This window comes from Pleurodeles waltl, chromosome 11 (assembly GCF_031143425.1).
Source record: "Pleurodeles waltl isolate 20211129_DDA chromosome 11, aPleWal1.hap1.20221129, whole genome shotgun sequence".
In the NCBI taxonomy this organism is placed as follows: domain Eukaryota; kingdom Metazoa; phylum Chordata; class Amphibia; order Caudata; family Salamandridae; genus Pleurodeles; species Pleurodeles waltl.
The window spans coordinates 662,224,326-662,246,357 of NC_090450.1; positions in this window are offsets into that span (position 1 = coordinate 662,224,326).

Below are 22,032 nucleotides of genomic sequence, written 5' to 3' on the forward strand. Positions count from 1 at the left end.
CCTAGCACTAATTATCAAGGATCTATCTTGGGATTTGATTGCTTTTATCAAACTGCACTAAGACTCCCTACATACTTTGCCAGACCACCTATGATGGGGTCCTGCTACTGAGCGGTTGTTTTTCTTAACAGTTCTAAAAAAGAGGTCCCTCAAAATTGAAAAAAGATCCATGTGCAAAAGCATGACCTCATTTGGGGAATATATACAAGGATTTTCCACTAATTGGTGTGTTGATACTAAGTCAAGTATATTTCCCCAGAGTTTGCTTGAATTTTTGAAACACTCCCATTTCAGAGCGTGCTTATTTGAAGAAACTACTAAGGGTGGAATAGTTCCGTTGCTGGATTGCATATCTGTTTTTTTGGCAATGAGCCCGTCATGTGCCACTAAAATTGGAGCATGGTCACTGTTATTCTGATTTTCTACACAAATGTCTTGGATAGTATGCCATATCCTTACATCAATAACCACGTAATCTAATGTACTACTATAATGCCTCCTAAATAACGTGGGATTTGCAGGAGAATCAGATGGAAAATGCCCATTCCCTGGGCGAAGACCATGCATTATCATAAAGTGTATAATCTGCAACACCCTAGTACTAGATTAAGACTGCTTCTTCATAGTAGAAAAAGCAGGAATATTCCATGATGTGTCTTCTAATTGAATTATCTCAGAAAATACAGAATTTGGTTCAAGTGACACATTTAAATCCCCAGCAACAAAGATAAAGTGCGATGATATATAGTCTGACACCAGACCGTTAAACACCTGAATGGTTTTGGAAAATTGATTGGGAGGACCAGGTCTATTATAAACGTTAATACACAGCAGTGGAGAACCACACTTTTGTTGAATAGATAAAGCCAATATGTCCTCTAAATCTACTGAGACTTCTCTAATCTTTCCCAATTCTGTGGTCCTTCTCCATATTACAAGCCCCCCTGCCGCTCTCCCCACCAAAGAGGGTCTGGCTTCTTTACAAAATGAATTAAACCCTTTTCTAAAAAGGTTTGTAATTGACCAAGTTTCCTGGAACAAACTTATGTCAAATTTATCAATGAACTCCCCCAGTCTGGATCATCTAATTTATTGCGAATTCCAGCCAGGTTCCATGTCAGGAACCTTGGGGTTGAGGATTCCTGAGTTATGGGGAACTTCTCAGAGAGTGACAGACTACACGATGTAGCATTAATCTTCCTAGGGGATAATTTGGTCGTGGATGGATTTAAACAGATGATGACCCCTTCACCCTGGAAGTTGGGGGCTCTAAATCTAACACCCCATCTGCCTGTGAGTTGGTGGTATAAAGAGATCCTTTACTACCCGATCAATTGGAGACAAAGAAAGTCAATCAGTATCTAAAACCACAGGCATTTCTGCTAAGCTCCTTATAGTAGTCGTCACATTCCGATGATCATGCTCCCTCTTATTAGCTGAAACAGAAGTCTCCTCAAAGATAGTTGAGAGAATTTCCTTCTCAGGTCGTGGGCTGGAATTTAGGGCAGGTGTATTCAACCTTGTCTAAAAATTATTTGCAGGCCAACAGCTTTTGAAACAAAAATTTGAACCATTTTGTAAGGGGTTCCACATTTCCAAGTCTAGTAGGCCCTTTACCAGCTCAGGGGTAGATAATACTAACTTTAATGTGTCCAAATGGCCCTCAATCTCAGAAAAACGCTGTGCAGATATTATGTCTGAGTGTATGATGGAACCACATTGTCTAGTGTGCCGAATCCAATATGTAACCTTATTTATGAGAGACGCCCTATCTTCCTGTGTATTTGGCGCTAAGGATGGAACTCCACACATGAAAATTGGGTGTCCACTACCCTTGAGTTGATGTGAGGTTTGCACAATTGACGGTTCCCTTGCTAATTTAGTGCATGGACGAAGAAACATTGGAGCTCCGAAATCAGATTTTGCACTAGGGGGACTAATAGAACTAGTCTGTGGGGCTCTAGTATTCTGATCCGAATTGCTATTTGCACAGAATAAAGCATTTCCCTTATAGCAAAACCTTTATTTGGAGCGGTGTTAACAATTTGCTCTGACATATGCGTAATAGGAGTTTCCCTTTGGTAGCTTTTAGAGCGAAACAGGGTCATGACCTCTACTAATAGTGTCTTCAGATCTTTCACTTCTTCTTTTAGATCTGCGACGAGGGCAATCAAATCCTCCTGGGTATGGGATATAATGGGATGATGGCTTATTGGTTGCGTACTTGGGTTAGGGTTGCCTATTTCTTCAATTTGGCCCTGGGACTCTAATAGTGAAAAACGATTAGAGCAAGGGACATCATATACAGTCATGCTTCCTAATAAAGTTTCCTCCGAGCTTTCCTGGTCTCTGCATGATTCCTTGTTGCTTATAATTGATCCTTCAATCTGTTTTGTCAATGGCCTCGCAATAACACCACTATCAGGAGTGTTTCCCTTATCGCAAGATTTAAAGAAGGAGGTAAGTGAGCCGTTTTTCAATTGTCTCTGGGGATCTTTTTTCTTTTTCGTCAACAAAGACTCCACCTCCTCAATGAAGTTATCTATTTCATCAGACACGCAACTAAGTGAGGTATGGGGTGCTTGATGCAATTTGGGAATTTTGGTCAGGGCAATACCCCCCTGTGGGCTACTCCCTACCTTACGCTTCCCCTTTTTAACTGCTCACCGTTGCAGTCAAGGCAACTATATATCAGGTTTCAATTGTTTTAGTTGCACCGTACTTTAATATATATTTTAGGGAAAACTCCTACCTTAAAACCACGAGAAATGGCCCTGCTCAGCCTCTTGACAGGCTCTGACGGGTGCAGATGGGCCTGCCCTTGGCCCGTGCTTTGCCCGGGTACGTCCCGCACGCTTCCCGCGCTGCGGGGCACCCCGGCATTCTATAAGCAGCAGCAAGAAAAGTCCAGCCCCCTAGCAGCAGGCGGGAGGCTCCCTGGAACTCCGAGTCCCTAACAGACGATGGCAGCGGTGAAGAAATGGCTGCGGGGCACCGCGGCGCGCTATAAGCGCCCGCAAGAAAAGTCCAGCCCCCTAGCAGCAGGCATGAGGCTCCCTGGGACTCTGAGTCCCCAACAGACGATGGCAGCGGTGAAAAAAGGGCTGCGGGGCACCGCGGTGCGCTATAAGCGCCCACGAGAAAAGTCCAGCCCCCTAGCAGCAGTCGCGAGGCTCCCTGGGACTCTGATTCCCCAACAGACGATGGCAGCGGTGAAGAAAGTGCTGTGAGGCACCGCAGCGCACTATAAATGCCCGCAAGAAAAGTCCAGCCCCCTAGCAGCAGGCGCGAGGCTCCCCGGGACTCTGAGTCCCCAACAGATGTGGCAGCAGTGAAGAAAACATACAATCTCATTTAACTGGCTACAGCAGTAGAAACAATGACACATTGGCAATGACAAATGCGTGGAACATTTTTCAGTCCTAGTAACAATGAGATATAGGGGTCACTTTGAGACTTGTGAGCAGAAATTCTGCTGAAATTCAGCTGAGCTCAAGCCCCATCAAAGTTGCAGTTCCCAATCCACATTCAATCAGGCACACAGAGTGAGGCTCTAGAATCTCTAAGGACTCATTATAGAGCTTCAAGACAGTTCCCTGAATTTCTTCTGTAATTTAGTGTTCACAAACCCAATTCCCAGCAAAGTAATGAAACCTCCTATCCTTCTGATATAGATAATGTGATAACCCTAGAATTGGACAACCCCTTAACTACTGGGGGGTTTTCCACCACCGAAGTATTAAACTTTTTTTTATGTTTGGGGCACTTTTACACTTATGACTTGATAAAATGTTTCCATAAAAGGTATCCAAGGCAAGTTTTCACATGTCACCGATTCAGACAGTTCACAGGCTTGCAGATTCAGCTAGCTGGAATTTAAAAAAAAATAGCTGTTGGGGTAATAAAGTTTAGATTTATTGGGTAAATGGCAAAAAAAGTGTTGTGTAAGTAAGTTGTTTTGTACAAATAGATTGCTGTGCTAATATTGTCCTCTTCACAGTTGTTAGGAACACACAGAGTTGTAAACAAATCATTTTATTATTCATGATTTTTTTAATTTTTCTAAGTGGTAGCTGATTTTTTTTTATTTTTATAGTTTGTACCTACTTTCAGTTTGTGGTAGAAACAGGTGTAAAACACATGGCGAACCCGTAAAGTTGTACATTTCTGAAAAGAAAACAGCAATTGGAATTTAGAAATTCGTCACTTGTGAAGATCACTCATGAAAGAAATTAAGCCTTGACATAAAATATCTAATTAAAAAGAAGCTGGAAAAAGATAGAAGCAGGTACAATATTGTCAAATGTCATTTTCCACCAATGACTGATTTACAAAAGCAATATATTCTTGCACCATCAAACATTTGTGATCACAGATATATATATATATATATATATATATATATATATATATATATATATATATATATATATATAAATATATATTCTTGTTTAGTTGCCCAGCAACATTCTCTACCCTGAGTCAACAAATGAGCTGCAGCGTACAATTGATTTTCATTGTGAACAGACAACTGAACATTTCATTTGGTAAAATATAATAAATGAAAAATGGATATGATGGAGACGTATGCATTTTTAATGTGTGCCCAAGATAATTGGCTGCAGTGTTCATTTGTACAGTTGTGCATTTGGGGTTACCGGTACTGTAATGTAATTCAGAAATTTATTGCACACTGACTTACATTTTGAAACAAGAAGTGGAAAGAAATGTGCTTTATACTAACAAATGTCCTGCTATTTTGTCTTCCCACTCTTCTCCTGATAAAAACAATACTCATCTTCTATGACTGGGCCTATTGTCCGTGACTGGAAAATTCAAAACCTACAACAAGAAAACATCTAGATTTTGGCTTGATGACATGAGTAGATGCTTTCTTTTGGCATAGGCTTTGCTGCCATTTTAGAAACTCAAGCATTTCTGAAAACTAGATGCCTAGGGGAGTCCAGGGTGGAACGACTTGCAGGGATCACACTACATTTTATGCAACTAGAATGACCTGCAAACATCAACTTTTGGATTAAATAACTGATTTTCCTCCCATATCTCTAAGTGAATGTTCAAGAAACTCTGGGAATCTGGACAATTCCTATTATATATTGCTCCAATGCTTTTCCTGTTACCAAGAGCACCCTTCCCATCTGCAAATGGAACTAGTCAAAACCTGGACATTGTAAAAGCAATCTGATGTCAATGAGGTCTTCATGTGGTTATAGTTTTGGCTCATTTTAATTATGTGTGCTTGGCTCACCCAAAAATCGTAGGCAGAGTTTTGATTGAGAGAAGTGTGGGAATGCCTGGAAGTAAGACTTTGGCCAACAGTTGGAAGTGCTCACAATTTCTGTCACATAAATATGTGAAAATTAACTTTTATTGATCCATACTATGATGTTTACAGAAAATTCTGGATAACAAAACATGCTGGGATCCACCCAAGATCTCCAACATGCTGGATTCCACTAGGTCTGTGGGTTTTAGAGATACCCAGTCCAGTTTTGGTAGTGTTCCCTGGTAGTCGGGTGACCCACAGTCTGAATAGTGCAGCCATTTACACTGCTGTAGAAGAATTGAGATTTCTTTGGATGGAAGTTTGACATATGGGTTAGAAAAAGAGGGGTAACCTCCCTTTGGCTTTTCCTTTGGGGCAGAAATTCTGTTTGGTGCTGAAGGGTGAAGAACAATGTCAGAATGGTCTAACATCCCACTCTAGTCATTTTCTATTTTTTTCCTGGTAGTATGGTGGGCTTTCAACCCCATGGGTGGGTAGACTATTGTATTATAATTTATCTGTCCATCTGAGGGTGATCAGAAAACCCACAAGACTATCAAGGAAAAAGTGAATCAGAGAATGGGATGGCGGGATTGTCCATCTAGGCACTGCACTGCAACTTCCACCCCTGGGCACTAGACAGTGTTTCTGCCAGCAGAATAGGGGAGCTTACACCTTCTCAGCTGGCCCATAAGTCAAAACACCTCCCACAATAATCAAACGCTCCTCTTACTTTGCCATGCAATAGAGATGTTCTAGGCCTCATGGGTGTAGAAAGACTGTTGTGGGTTTAGGGACGGTGCTGCATTCTAATGTCATATCAGGCCAGCCTCGACCCCATTTTTAAAAAATATATCCCTGTCAATTAGGATGTTTTGTGCCTCTCCAACATTTAGATTACAATAAATCCTCAGGAATGACCCAATTCCATGATGTGCATGCTCTCAACTCATATAAAACAAAATCTATCCCTCCAATCCAGTCTCAGGGAGGCAAAAAGACTTTTGGGACCTTTAAGAATGGGCGCACACCTGGTGTCTAGGTAAGCTGACCCACCGTCCATCTTCTTCTTTAGAAAATAAAAAGTATCCCTTATGCATAATGGGCTGAATGGGGAAGGGAGGGCTGAAAGACCAAAATGCCCGAGAAAACCGCATCCACTACATTCTTATTTTTGTAAACATAATTCATGCTGTATAGTGGGTTTTTGCCCCTCATCCCCCACTCCAGAGAGGGCGTAATTGGTGAATCAACCAATCTGTTCTCTAGGAGCTTCAAAATGACTGCTGCAGCTGACATGGAGTGAGAGCATGGCCTGGACAGGCTGCCCACATCCCATTGCTTTTTTTTCTTTACATATTCCATGGTGGCTAGTAGAATGTCTGTTCCCCTCACCCAGCACCACCCTCCAAACCCCTGGGAGGGCCGACTGGGATAAACTCCCCAGTCTGTCCTGCAGAGAGGATGGAAAGATTGTTTGGAACAAATAACCTGGTAGGCCACTCTCATCCCATTTTTTATTTTCTACCTGATCCCTGGTGTTTAGTTATTATTGTGTCCTTTACAGTGATACCATCACACTTTAGTTAGTTTTGAGGAGCTACAATATGGCCACAGTGCACTTATGAAAGTGGAAGCAGTGAAGCTAACTGCTTCAACATTCACACAGTATCAGATAGCTGTGAATGCTGCTCATCATGAAGTATGAAAAAATAACAGTTGTAGCAAGGTGGCAATATTATGTGGATGACTGGGGGTCTTCCCCTGTAATACTAGCACACTACCCAGTAGTGATCCTTGGGTTCACAATAGTAACGTTTAACTCAGTCCTGGTAGTGTGGAAAAGAGCAGTCCGGCTACTTAGAGGAAAATGTGTAAAGCATTTCACAATACCAACATGGACGATAAGTAAATGATACAATTCGAAATAAATCTGACACCAACTTAGAAACATAAAGTAGATTTATATATAAATTAAGACACCAAAATGAACTTTTAAAGTTACACACAACCATAGTTATAAATTTTAGAAGCTTCGGAAAATAGAGTATTTTCACTGTTAAAAGGCATCTCATTAAAGTCCATATGCACCTGGACACTTGCAGGGTGAGTTCCAAGGAACCCACCTGGACTTAAAGTTCTGCAGGACCCTAGACCTATATTCAACAGTCAATTTCTTTTTACCTTTCCCAGGAAGTCCAGGTGCAGAGGTGCTTTGGCTGTCCTTGGTGCTAATATATCCACAGCAGCTGAAGCATTGCACCACTTGGTAAACCGGTACGTGGGGGTGGACACACACACTAAACTTCAGATGTAGAGGTCTGTGGGCAGCCAGGACCAGGAATCATTAGTTAGAATTTCACCGCTACATTCGGTGGCTCCATTTGAGGAGGTGGCTTCTAGCTGTCAATCCCAAGAGCTGGTCGCTCCAAAGCTGCTCCTCTAGAGGTCGCTCCCTTCAGGATGTTAAACCACAGGGAAGGGGTAATTGCCGATGTCAGTCTCTATGCAGGGGTCTGCTCTGGAGTCAGTGATGTCCGAGCTGTTGCCGGTTTCCGGATATGGCAACAAACAAGCCTTGATAGCTACAAAGGAAGTCCACTGGTACTTCAATGGCTGAAGATCGTCCGGCAGGGAGTAGAGATTTGAAACTTGGCAGACATGTAATTCGTACTCTTTGAATGCCAGACACAGAGGTTCTTTAGGCTCACTCACAGGGAGCCTGTTGGGTTGTAGTTCTCTGACTTCAGCACAGCATTCAGTCCTGTAGTTTACAGGAGTCTGGTATCACCAGTCAGGTGAGTCTTTCTTGGCTTCTCAGTGTCTTTTGGAGTTCCTCTTACTGCCTGCCTAGGCCATTTGCCTTCATCCTGCAAGAGGGCAGAATCTTGTCTGTGGCGGCAGAGACTCGAGAGAGCCCGCCAAAACAGAAGAGAGCTTAGTAACTTGGTGGGCACCCTCTAAGAGTGCCATCAGGGCACATGCTAGTTAATCCTGAGCAGGGACACATGGACATCATGCTCAGAGTTAAAAAGCAAGTTGTTTGATACCAAAAATGAGAGGAATCGGTTAGGCCATCACCAAGCTGGACATCTGGGAATGGCACGGATGCCAGCCCATGCTATCCTATAGACCACTGGTTACTTGTGGTAGCATTACTTTTTAAATGCTAATATGGGGTCATATATGCTCATGCATATATGTCTTCACTCATAGTACAGTGCACCCTGCCTTCTGGGCTATAGGAGGCCTGCTTTAGGGGTGACTGACCTGTACTATGGGCAATAAAGGGACTCTGCCTGTGCCTATGCCTGGTGTGGGCAGAGTCGCACTTGAGCCGCAGGCTGACATGGCAGCTCTGCAGTCTCACTTTTATTTGGGTCACATAGGGTGGCATAGGGTGGCACAATCAGTGCTGCAGCCCTTTACCACTCTTGCCCTGGGTACCACTGGTACCAATTAGTAGGAACTTACATGGGTGGTAAAGTCCTTGCCAAATGGTCAATGCAATTTGAAATACAGTTTAAAGGAAAGAACATAAGTAATGAGGACTGGTTAGCAGGCCTTGGTACATTAAAGGTAAAACGCAACAGCCTCAGCAGTCTAAGTGGGGCATAAAGTGGATGGTGCATCAGCAAATAGGCCAGCCACACATGCAGAGGGCAAGAGTTTCATGTCCTCTACATTGCAAAGGTAATGCAGAGGAAGTGAAGATCTAGTCCTCCGAAATAAAATGGTTAATAGGTAGACTTGTTCCATACAATGTTTAGAGCCAGCAAGACAGATAATGGGAAACACAATGTAAAAAAACTATCATGAAAGAAGCAACTTAATATGTCTTTCACGAATGGGGCCACTATTGTTAACAACTTTTAACTGAACGGAAAAAAAATATACGTCCTGGCTACATGCACCTATCATAATTGCTGTATGAATGGTTGATCCTACTTCCTCTTTGTGAATAGTCACTCAAATGCTAGAGAAGAGCCCCAATGGAACAGAAGAGTCTCAATAAAAAGTATGACATTGACTCGCCCACATGAGAATCCAACTTACATTTCCATCTGCATGTTTTTTGGCAAACAAACACTAGAGGTTGTTGTTGTCATTAATTTGGAAGGCTGCCATTAGCATTGCATAGGCTTTTGGCATTGCTTCACTCTTTGCTGTGTTAATTAGTCTTTTTTAAATTTCTGATGGTCTCAAGCTGCTCCTTATGCCTCCTACCCTCAATTAAGGTTTGAAGCAGCTGTTTCTGCCCTGTGCTTTCCTTAATCAACTAGAAATTGTTATTCACAAAAACTACATGTGATTCAGAGATTGCTACACAAGCATGCAGCAGATTCCACATCTAAAATATTTTGAGAGATAACACCCTTCCCTGTTCTACTTTTTGGGAAGAAAGGACTTCCTTGTACAAAGAAAATGATTGTAATGGAAAGCTGAGATGAGAGGTGCATTCCATATGACTAACATTTTCAATTCTTACAATCACAAGTATAAAATCAGTGGCAGTAGATGAACTTTAAAATTGGTAAAGTATAAATGTCCTCTTTAATTTGACTGAACGAGTAGGCTGAATGAACAATCATACACTATGTCAGGATCATTTGAAAGGATTCACCCATAGAAAAGTCTGAATGAAAACAGTATGAGATGGTGCATTTTACATCACAAATTTTTTATAAAAAAAGCTATAAAAATGCGGCCGTATTAAAAGGTGTTAGAAATCGGGTGTCTAGTTGGCAGAGGTATGTACCATGTCCAAGTAGGTACCACAATCTTAGTAAGGGTAAGTCAGTTACACTCCCTAAATTAATCCGTGCTCACCCTCGGGTAGTTTGGCACAGGTAAGTCAGGCTTAACTTAAGAGGCAATGTATTAAGTATTTGTGCAACACTAAGTTATTATAACACAGTGAAAAACACCACAAAAGACTCCACGCCACTTTTAAAAAATAGGTAATATTTATCTGAGCAAAGCAAGACCAAAACTACAAAAATTCAATAAGTAGCAATCAAGATATGAAATTTTAACCAGTAAGGCCCTGATTTATACTTTTTGGTGCAAAACTGCACTAACACAGTTTTGCACCAAAATGTTTAGCACCGGCGTGCACCATTTCTGTGCACCAGCTGGGCACCATATTTATGGAATGGTGCTAGCCGGTGCAAAGGGTAGGCTAGCGTAAAAAAAACTGATATTAGTCAGGTGGGACTGGTGGTATGGAAAAAGGAGGTTTTGCACCAAAATTGATGGTTTTGCACCACAAAATTATGTCAGGCAGGTTAGAGTAAAAAAAAAATATACTCTAACCTGCCTAGAGTCATTTTCTGACGCAAAACCATCCATACCACATGACTCCTGTCTTAGAAAAGACAGGAGTCATGCCCACCACCCAAATGGCCAGCACAGGGACCAGGGTCCCCTGGGCATGGTCATAGCAGCCATTGCTCTGTAGGGGGGCTCATTTCAGGGCTCCCAATGGCACTTAAAAAAAAAGAAAACCTGTACTTACCTATACTTACCCGGGATGGGGTCCCCCATCCCCTGCTGTCCCTCTGACGTGAGTGGGGGTGTCCCTGGGGCCTGGGGAGGGCACCTGTGGGCTCATTCCATGGTGTTCCACCATGGAAATAGGCCCATAGGTTCCCCAACACCTGCCCTGACCCAGGCTTTAAAGAATGGTGCAAAGCAAGCTTTGCATTATTTTGTGACCCACCCTACCTATTGTGCGTGATTTTAGCACTGGGGGATAAATATGGCGCTAACGCCATAGAGTCATTTTTTGCACAAGAACACCTACTTTGCATCTCATTGACGCAAAGTAGGTTTCCACGTCCACAAAAATGACTTTAAGTCCATAAATGTGGTGCTAGGTGGTTCTAGCGCCAAAGTATAAATATGGAGTTAGTCTTGCACTGAATTTGCATAAAAAAATGACACAAATTCAGCGCAAAACAAGTATAAACATGCCCCTAAATGTGAAAACAATGCTTAGAAGTCAATAGCGGTCAAAAAGTTACTTGAGGTCAAAAGGGACCTGTGGAAAGCCTAAATTCAGGCCGACGACGCTGGAAGGTAGGCTGGCTACAGAACCCACTCCAGGCCCACTGAAAGAGTACCCTTTGATAGAGTAAAATGTTGATGTTGAGGGCATGATTTTTAAGTATTTTCCATGCAGTCGGGTCACTAAGTCATCGTCAGACTCTGTTGAATTCAATGCCATGAGAAGTCATTGAGCTGCACAGAACATTGTTGTGGAGCTGCTCAGGATGAGAATTGGCTGTCATCATACAGTTGCTGCTTCACTTTTGAAAAGTGCTGCACCATTTTTATCTCTTGCACTTGAGGTGATGCCTCGGTTTTTGCAGACATTACCTGGAGAACCGACTTCTTAGGCCCAGGACTGGAGGGGGCACCTCAGGCAAGATTAGGATTCACAGAAGGCAAAATCCAGCAGTACCAGGAAAGTAGCAGGCAGCCTTTGTTTGTTCCTGACACTGCAGGAGGACAGGAGGCAAGCCAACAAATTCTTAGAGAATCTTGGGTTCAATATTGTAGAGAACATGTCCAGTCCTTCTCACTGCAGGAAAGAAGCAGCAGGCAGCATGCCAACACAGCAAAGCAAGTAGCAAAGTGGCAGGTCCTCCTACAGCAGAGCACACAGCAAGTAGTAGGCCAACACAGCAATGCAGTTGCAGAGAAGCACTCCTTTCTGGCAGCACATCAGTCCTTATTCTTGGCAGATTATCCTTGGTTCCAGTAGAGTTCTGATTTGGTGGGGTTTGGGATCCAGTACTTATGCCCAAAAGTGGAGGAGACTTTAAAGAGGCCTTTGACGATCAAAAGGTCCCTGGTCTTCCTTCCAAGGTTCCAGACACTCTACAAGGGGTTATGTTACCCTTTGTGTGAGAAGAGGCACAGCCGTCTTCAGGTGTAAGTGAAGCAGTGCTAATCTCCACCCTCCATTAAGCCAGTTAATGGCCCATCAGCATGGCGATGGGCCATCAAGAGGCAAATGTCACACCCCAGCTAACTTTGTGTGTGACTATTCAGAGGGAATGCACAAAACCCAGCTATCATCCACCCCAGACGTGTATTCAGAGACAGGCAGAGGCACAAAATGGTTCAAAGTAAGAAAATGGCAAGTTTCTAAAAGTCTAATTTTCTGACTGACAATTTAAAATCTGACTTCATCATAAGTTGTGATTTTAAATTGTGAGTGCAGAGACACTCATCCATATTTTTATATTTTCCCAATTGAAAGTTGCACTTGAAGGATGCTTTAGGTATCCCCAATGTTAACCTGTAGGAGAGATAGACCTCACAGTAGTGAAAAACGAATTTAACAGTTCTTCACTACCAGGACATGATAAACTTAAAAGTACGTGTCCAACATTTCAAATACACTGCACCCTGCCCTCGGGTCTAACTAGGGACTACCTTAGGGATGACGTATGTTTTATAAAAAGGAAGCTTTGGGCTTTTCAAGGGAGTGAACTTGCTAGGTCCTGTTGGCAGTTTGAACGTGCACACAGAGGCTCTGCAGTGCCAGGCCTGAGACATGTTTGAAAAGCTAATGTACTGGGTGCTAAATCAGTGCTGCAGGTCCAATTGTAGCATTTGATTTACAGGCCCTAGGCACATATGGTGCACTTTACTAGGGACTTACAAGTACATAAAAAAATGCTAATTGTGGACAAACCAATGTTACCATGTTTTAAGGCGAGAGCACATGAACTTTAGCACTGGTTAGTAGGGGTAAAGTGCTCAGAGTCCTAAAGCCCACATAAACAAGGTCAGAAAACAAGGAGGGGGAAAGCAAAAAGGATGCGGGTGATCCTGCAGAAAGGGTAATTTCCAATAAAGGGCTTCTAATGAAATATTTCTATGTTGTTGTGGTCTGCTAAGCCAACATCCCAATGGTGGTGGATTCACACTCCTTAATCAGAGAGAGTTTCACCATAAGAACCTTTAAAGGTTAGCTAAAAAATATATGATTCCCTATGAAACCTATGTATTACTAAATATCAGCTTGCAATTTTCACTATGTCATCACATTTACTTGTCAAATATAGACTGTGCCTTTCAAAATAACACACACACAAGTATATTGTTATAATTGGCATTGTTATACTATATTATTCCGGTGTATGCCACATGTCATTATATGATATCATGTAACCTCATCCTCGCCTGAAATGGATAGTCCAACATTCGTTAGGAAAGGGGATGTGTTATAACTGGCATTGTTGTATTTATTCTCTTTCTGTTTCCCCCTTGTCATTATATCACTTCTTACGTAATGGTTCCATGCCTTTTCACCCCTCCTATATTCTGTATTAGAACACTCCTTCCGTTATGGAAGGAGTCTGCAGTAGAATGCTGGAGAGAGAGAGTTCTAACCGGTGAACGTGAGAGAGCGGGATTGGACTGGAGAGAGGGGACGCTTAAAAGATACTGCCTTCTCCTGTCTTTGGTGATTATATTTCAACATACTCAACACATACACATACTTATGCACCCAATGATTCCTACCCCTTTTAGTCCGAGGAATAAGGTCTCTGAAACGCATTTCCAGACATGTAGAGCCACTGTAACACTGTAATAATAATAAGGCCACAATATTGATTAGAATGAGATAAATGATACAGATTTATAACCAACTTCCTTGTCAACATACAATATGAGGAAGACCGCCTATTCCTTGAGAAAGACAATATGAGGAAGACCACCTATTCCTTGAGAAAGAACTAAAAAGACAAGACTTCTACATAAATAGTGCAAAATAACACTTTGTCTTTTGCCAACCACCAAGAGAGAGAAGCAAATAAGTGGGTAAACCTATGCATTTTGATATTTGAAACATAAAAAACATAAACATAAGCACACGTGAAAAGCAAAATGAAATCTTCAGATTTTAGGCTTTTGGGGGAGAAGAGCTCTTTATCCCTCAATGGAGAACGTATTGTGTGCAACAGCAATAAATGCAGGTTACAACAGGCCTGAAAGTAAGGTTGTCAAACAACAAATTTCTGAAGAGGCTGAAAAGCTTTCTTGAAAGGAATGCAGAGACTGGCAACAGGAGTACAAGCCGCTATATAGATGTTCTGTAGAAGGAAGGTCAGCAATTTCAGAGTTTGTACTTCAGAGGCAAGTTTCTACAGCGGAGAGGGAGCAAAGTGACCACATCTGACTGCTGCTGAAGATTTTCTCTCATCGAAGATCCTTAATGCAGACCAAATCTGCCTCCTCTCTCTGAAAACACTGGTACTGAATACATAATTAAGAAATAACACACTCAACATCACTTCCAAATACACATGCGTTTTTTTTAAAAAAAAACAACGCATTGGGGCCATCTATAGCTTCGTAATTTAAAAATGATTAATTTGAAAAATCCCCTTTTGCATACCCTGAATAACAAAGCCGGCCTTTCAACTATACTAGAATTATATTTTAAAAATGTTTTAACTGGAAGCTATAAGATAGGTACCAGTAGAAAACATGTTTCACCACTTCATATTCATCCGTTACTAGCTGGCCACTTCACTTTCACCGCTTTTCTCGGATTTTCTTGTTCTGTCCTTCCTACACTCTATCATTCAGTAGACTCGAACTTTCTAAGACTGAATGGTGGCAAGCTTGCTGGCCGTTTCAGTTTCAAATTCCACTCACGCACGTAAACACGCTCTCGTACACACAAACACACAGGGTTTGAGAATACTCCTGGAGGGGACGAGAAATTAGCCAAAATACAGCTACATTTGTTTTTTGAGGGGGAAGTGGGAAAAAAGTGCTGCAGAAGAAAGCATCTTTTTTTTCCTGCAAATGGCATCATGAAGGGTTTCCAGTGCTAAAGTCACCATCTTCCCAGCTTTCAGAAACAGGCAGACTTGAATGAGGAAAGAACATTTTTCAATACAGGTTTGGCTTTTAACTGGGACATAGACAATGTTTCCCTTTTTTGTGCTTTCAATCTCCTTCCAGTTAGTGGTATAAATGTGTAGGAAACTAATGGTAGATCCAGAAAAGCTATACATTTCTGAAAAGTAGATATATTTCTGAATATAGCACTGGGTCATTTGTGTACATCTTTTATGGTTTTCCTATAGAAAGTACCAGTTGAAATAAAAAAATACTGACATTGAGTTGGAAAAAACAGCTATGTGTGTCTACATTTTCATCTGTAACTTCTTCTAACTATGGCAAATTTCAAAAGCAATATATAATTCGCTTCCACTGGACTCTTCTGGTTGTGGGGATATATAGGGCTTGCAGGTTCACCAAGAACCCTGTGTTCCCAGTGCCAATAACTAAATTGCACGTTGAAATGGTTTTTCATTGTGTACCGGGCACACAGCAATTCATTTGGTAAAATAACAAGAGTGAAAAATAGGTATCAAGGAAACCTAAGTATTTCCAAAAAGATGGCATGTGAATTACAGGGCATTCCTCAAAATGACTTCTTTCTTATACACTGCCTTACATTTGGAAGGCACAAATGGCAATTGGTAATAACACTTGTTCTGCTATTCTATGTTCCTCCAAGTCTCACAATAGAAATGGGAGCTCACTTCTGTGGGTAGGCCTAGTGCCCACAAAAGGAAACACCACAAAATGCAGCGTGGAGAAATCACATTTTTCCACTGAAAATTGACTCATTTTATGCTGTGGATTTTGAGCTCTAGCTCAGCCAGCAACTAGGGAAATATAGCCAACCTGTACATTTCTGAAAACTAGACATGTAGGGGTATCAAGGGTGGGCTGATGAGTGTCTCTCCCCACATTTTTTACCCAGATCCCTTGCAAATCTCTAATGGTAAAGAAAAAAACACATTTTTCTCACATTTTTGTGATGGAATGTTCTGAAAACTGTGGGAAGCCTCAAACTTCCTTCGACCGGCATTCTCAGCAAGTCTCCCGAGAACAATGGCACCTCACTTGTGTGGGTAATGTTAGTGCCCACAACAGGAAACAGCCCAAAACATAACATGTATGCAGCACATTTCCCACCCAAAACGGAACCTATTTTTCTGATGTGGGTAGCTCTAGATTGTAGACCCTACCTCAGCCGGCACCTAGAGAAACCTAATCAACCTGTACATTTTTTTAAACTAAACATCTAGGGCAATCCAGGCTGGAATGATGGCATAACTTGCATGCATCCCATTAGGGTTTCTTGCCCACGATGCCCTGAAAACCTCAAACCTTTCCTGAACTCACTTATTTTCCTTACATATCTGTGATGGAAACTTCCGGAATCTGCAGGAATTCACAAAATTCCTACCACCCAGCATTGCCCCACCTGTGCCAATAAAAACGCTGCCCCGGCTCTGTCTTCTCACTAGAGCTCTGCAGCTTCACAGAACCATTGCTGTTTGATGCCTCTTGATACAAGTCTTGGAACGCCGCTGTGTAATGTATATTGCTGCAAGTTTTTGCATTGCAGTCCCCCAGCTGTTTGACACATCTTGACGCATGTCTTCACATCGCAGCCCTGCAGTTTTTCTCAGAACCACCACTGCACAACATACCTCAATGCAGGACTCTATATTGAGGCAGTTGTAGCCCATTACAACTGCACTTCACAATGCACCCTCTGTGCCCAACCTCACAATTCTCTGCAACTCAGATTTAAGGTACTTTGTTCAGCGATCATGACTTTGTTCATCCACCCGGCCCACACTCCATTACAGTCAGCCTGAACTGATGACTTTGGCCTGGTATGGCTTGATCAGATAACTACTTTTGACACTTTGTGTTTCAAGGCAGTATTTTTACCGAAAGCTTTGAAATTGCGTTTCTACTATTTCAATAATTGCTTTTTTGTCATTTTGGTCTCAAACTATTTATTATATTTTACTATATTTTTCTAAATTGGTGTGGGATATTTCTTGTGTTGTGTTTTCACTTTTTTACCATTTGAAGTGCTGCATAAAAACTTTACACAATGCCTCTAAATTTAGCCTGAATGCTTTTGTTCAAAGCCTCCAGAAGATTAAGCACAGGTTAATTTGAGGTTTGCTTGTGACTTCACCCTAATAGAAATTGTGGTTGCTGTTTCAGTAGAGTTTTACCCCCTCAACTGGCAACCCAATTTCCAATATGCAGAGTGAGGTTACGTGAGAATAAGGCCCAAATCTACTATTCCTTGACACAGGGCAATGCTGTACCAAAGATTATGTGCTGCCTTTAGTCAAAGGGATAGAGAATAAATGTACCACATCTCCTAAGATATGGTGCATTCATTTTTTACTATCTCTGCATGCTGGGGCACTGTTTGGCAGCACCACACCAAAGCACATACCCTTGCACCATAGTGCAAAGGTGGGTGTGTTCTCTGAAGAATGGGTTTCATACTGAAAGGGGTACCTTCCAGTGCACAAACGATGCTTTGTATGTGCACTGTACAATGCAGCAAACATGTAATGATTGAAAAACAAAGAGCAATAAAACTATTTCTCCTTGCTTTACCTGCCTCAAGGGGTTGTACGATTTTGGTGCAAATTGCTCTCTATCAATGTTTGTAGATATAGATTTGTGTCAAAATCTATGGGTGAATGCACTGGAACACCCATGCACCAACCAGGGAACACCCACTTGACATAAAGTAACATAAGGTATTGCATAGCATAATTTTGAGTTCATTTCAGACAATATTCAACTCAAATAAAAATTTGTGTTGGAAAGTTAATTCGACCCTAACACTTTGCACCAGTTTTGCCTCAGAAAAGTGCAAAGTGTTAGTAAATGTAGGCCAGAGTGTCCGTAAATTTGAGTGAGTATGAGTGAGATTAAGAGAGAAAGCAAGTGACTGAGCTAGAATGAATAAGCATGAGGGAAAGGTGATGAGAGAGTGCGAGTGTGATGCTAGAGTCATGTGTCCTGCTTTCCTGGAAACAATCTGGGTCAAGGGTCATAGGATGTCACTGATGTAATTAGACTTTACATGATTATCATCACGTTCCATAATATTTATGTCCATTTTCTACACTCTGGTACTGATTACTCCTGTAGTTTTAATTATACTGTCCATTAGTGTTAGTGTTTTTCTACTGAATTATTTGGCAACCAAGCTCAATCACCTACTTCCTATTAGAACCAGAAAGTATTCAATCTTAGTGGTGGCTCCTTTTTGCGATTGCTTTCTCAAACTGCGTATCCATCAATTAAATGTTCTCAGAGTGCTGATGTAATGTATTGTTTGGAGTATGCCAATGTCATTCATCATCCTTGCTTGTCTATGGTTTTCTATTTATAGCAGAGGCACAAACATTTGTTGGTCTTGATTGAGCCCTTTTAGGGGTCATAGTACTCACATACAATACATATCATGATTCTAATTTCATTAGAAATCAGAATCATGATATACTTTTTTTCCTATCACATCATTGCCAATTGCCGTTGGTTGTTTCCAGTTGCTCTCATGTTTGATGAGTACTTTGCTACCAGGTAGCTTCTGTCTTTATTTGTTATTACTATAGTACTCTTTTTTTCATACCAAACATTGTCCTTCCAATGTAGCCTAGATCACATGGTCATTTTAATATACAGATGTCCAATTTATTCTTACATATTATCCTCTTGAAGATTCTTGCTATGGTTCCATTTCTCATTTTGAACTCTTTCGACTCAACTTCAATTTGAGATATTCTTAATCAATTTAATTTATAGAACCCTGTTTGGGATTTCAGCCAATTGAATTATTTCCTCTGGAGATGACTGTGTATTTAAACTTCCTTAGAACATTTAGCTATTTTGTTTATTATCTTTGTTTTTTCCCTAGAATCCTAATTACATTTGGATTACTTTCCACTATTTTCCTGCTTCTTTGCATTATTAATTTTATTACTGAAGGCTCCCTTATTGTGTTAATATCAGTCTGATTTAATTTGCCTTTTCAGTGCCCATCCCTTACCACAATGCTCTTTAATTATCAGCTTGTCTCTTCTAGTATGAGATGTAGCTCTCGCAAGACTTCTCTCTATCACATTTTGGAGCATGTCCTTTCTAGGAATCTCCTTTTTATTTCCATGTTCCTTATTTCCAACATTTTAGTTGTAGAACAATTTATTCTTACCCTAAGTAATTCTCTAGAGGGAATAATATTGATTGGTGATTATTGGAGGAAACATTTTCATGTACTGTACTGTTTGTGGAGGTTAATTTCCTGAGCAGGTTTGTTTGAATTTTACCAACTTCAATGAAAATTTCTGTATTGAGTAAAATTATCACTTTGCATTATTTCATATGTCAACTTCAAATTCAGAATATGTATATTATTTTTCTGATGATATCAATGGCACTTCTCTTTGGTTCCATCCTATACAATCAATAAATTGTCAATAAACCACAGCCACATTACAGTCTTGTTCATGATATCCTCATTTCACTCCATATATTCATTTTTGCATATAATCCATGGTGAGCTAAGCTAAGTTGGGAGAAATAGAATCTCTCATGGATGTCCCACGTTTTTCTTTGAAGACTTCTCCAATAAATGTGAATATTTTGTTTTGCAGATAGATCTTTATCATCTGTTCAAACATGAATGTCTGTTCTAGATAATGCATGTTTCGCTAAATAAGAAAGTATCAGACCACTATGAGCCTGACTTCATGTTTAATGCCTGTTTGAAGCAACACCACATCCATGGCTACTAATTTGTGAGTTCTGTTTTTTTGGATTCCCCAAAGGTGAGTGATCAAGTCAGTCGTGTTCCTCAAATAGGAATTCAAACCTGTCACCAAGGTGCTAAAAACTGCTTAATATATGGTGAGGTATTTTCAGACATAGATCCCTTTGATGTCTTGTTGGTGAATTGGTTGAATTTTTATGTTTCTTTGGAAGGAAACAGATTGTTGCTAATACTGAATATTTCGGTGCAAGGAATTTAAATGATTTCTCATCCAATAATTTAAAATCCTCTCAGATCATTAATTTGTTTGTCTACCAAAGGGTCCTCACTGTGACGGTCGGACTTTCGCACTCCAGGCGGTCTGACCACCACATTACCACCCTGACGGGCGGACCTGACAAAGACCTCTGTCCCCACCAGGATCATGGTTCTTGATGTGGTGACGGCAGCCTGAGTTGTACTCAGCCAGAGCAGCACTGAACTCAGCGTCACTTGGCTGATTAGAACTCAGAACGCTGCTAGACTTTCCAAGGGGGGGACCCGCCATGGAAAGAATGGAGGAAAGCCATGGGCTGCATGAGGCCTCCCCTCCCCCGCACTGTCAGAATGCACACTGTCTGCTCTGCAGAAAGTGAACATTCTAAGGGTATTGCAGTGCTACCATATTGGCCTCAGCTCCATTAGGGGAGCTGAGACCAATATGGTAGCACTGTTCCAGCTGGTCAGCCTGGTGGGAACCTCATACTACAATGTTCACACCAGTCAGCTCGGCGGGAACATTGTAATAAGTTTGGGGGGACGTCACTGCTATGGCAGTAGCATCCTCTGGTGAGTTTGGTGGTTCCGCGATGGGACTGCCAAACTCATAATGAGGCCCTTAGTCTTGCTCCCAACATGTCTGTTCCTTCATCCTTTACCAGTAGTGACAGCTCCTTTGTTACTTCAGATGATTCATTTATTATTAGCTAATCCAGTGTGCAAAATATTCCTTCATCATCAATTGTAAACTTGCTGGTTGGTTTCTGTGCTCCTTCCTTTTGGACTGGGCCTTTCTTTTCATCATAAAATGTTGCTAATTTCAATTTTCTGATATATTTGAATATTTTAATCCTTGCACTGGAATAATCAAAAGGCACAGTTCGACAGAAGTTCAATCCCTTCCTTAGTTCTTGTTTCACCATATCATCCAATGTGTATGTTGGTAAATGTATTATCTTCATTTATTTTTTGTCACTTATTTATCTGTTTGTTTGCAGTTCCTCCTTCAGATTTATGGTACATTTCTGTCCTCTGCGTCCTGGCTGGGTTTTCCTCTTCCTTTCCATTGCTTCTAAATCTTTTACCTACTATTCCCCTACCCCTCAATTATTGATTTTGATATGCTAGCCTCATTTCATCAAAAAAAGACCATATTTGGGTTTTCCCTAAACTTTCTTTAGATGACCCATCACTCGGATCTGTTTCTGATATGCTTCCAGTTTCATCCATAAGACATATACTATGATTTGCTCCATCAATATCAACGAAATAAAAGCAATGTAAATATGAAAGAAGATCAGAAAGTAATCCTGCAACTTAATTTTTATTCTAATACATGGAATTTGTTTCATTCGAGTAGCAGACATCAAATACAGAAAAAAATAACCCCAATATTTTTCCTCACTCTAAGAAACGTACATGCATTATTTATACTTACAATATACCAATTCACACAGTGGCTCTCTACATAAACGAAATTCAGCAATCAAAAATCAGTCTATGGTTTACAATTGTGTTAGTAAATTCAGATAGATGAAATATGGAGCACAGCCATGATTACCATTGACAGTGTTGCAATCGTTTGAGTAAAAGTGAATTGCGTCTATAAGCTTTGTCACAAGGAAAACCCATATTATGGTCATTCAGCTGTATCAGTCATAACCACATGAGTAGATAATGGACAATGGATTAAACAACAGTTAAATGTATAACTGTATATTAGGTCACAGTTTCCTTGGGAAGAGTGTTTTTTGTTTTGCTAATAACTTAGATGGCATTGTAGGAATCTTCACAAAACTTTCCTAAAAAATGTTAATCTACTTCAGCTCCTTCCTGGAAAGCT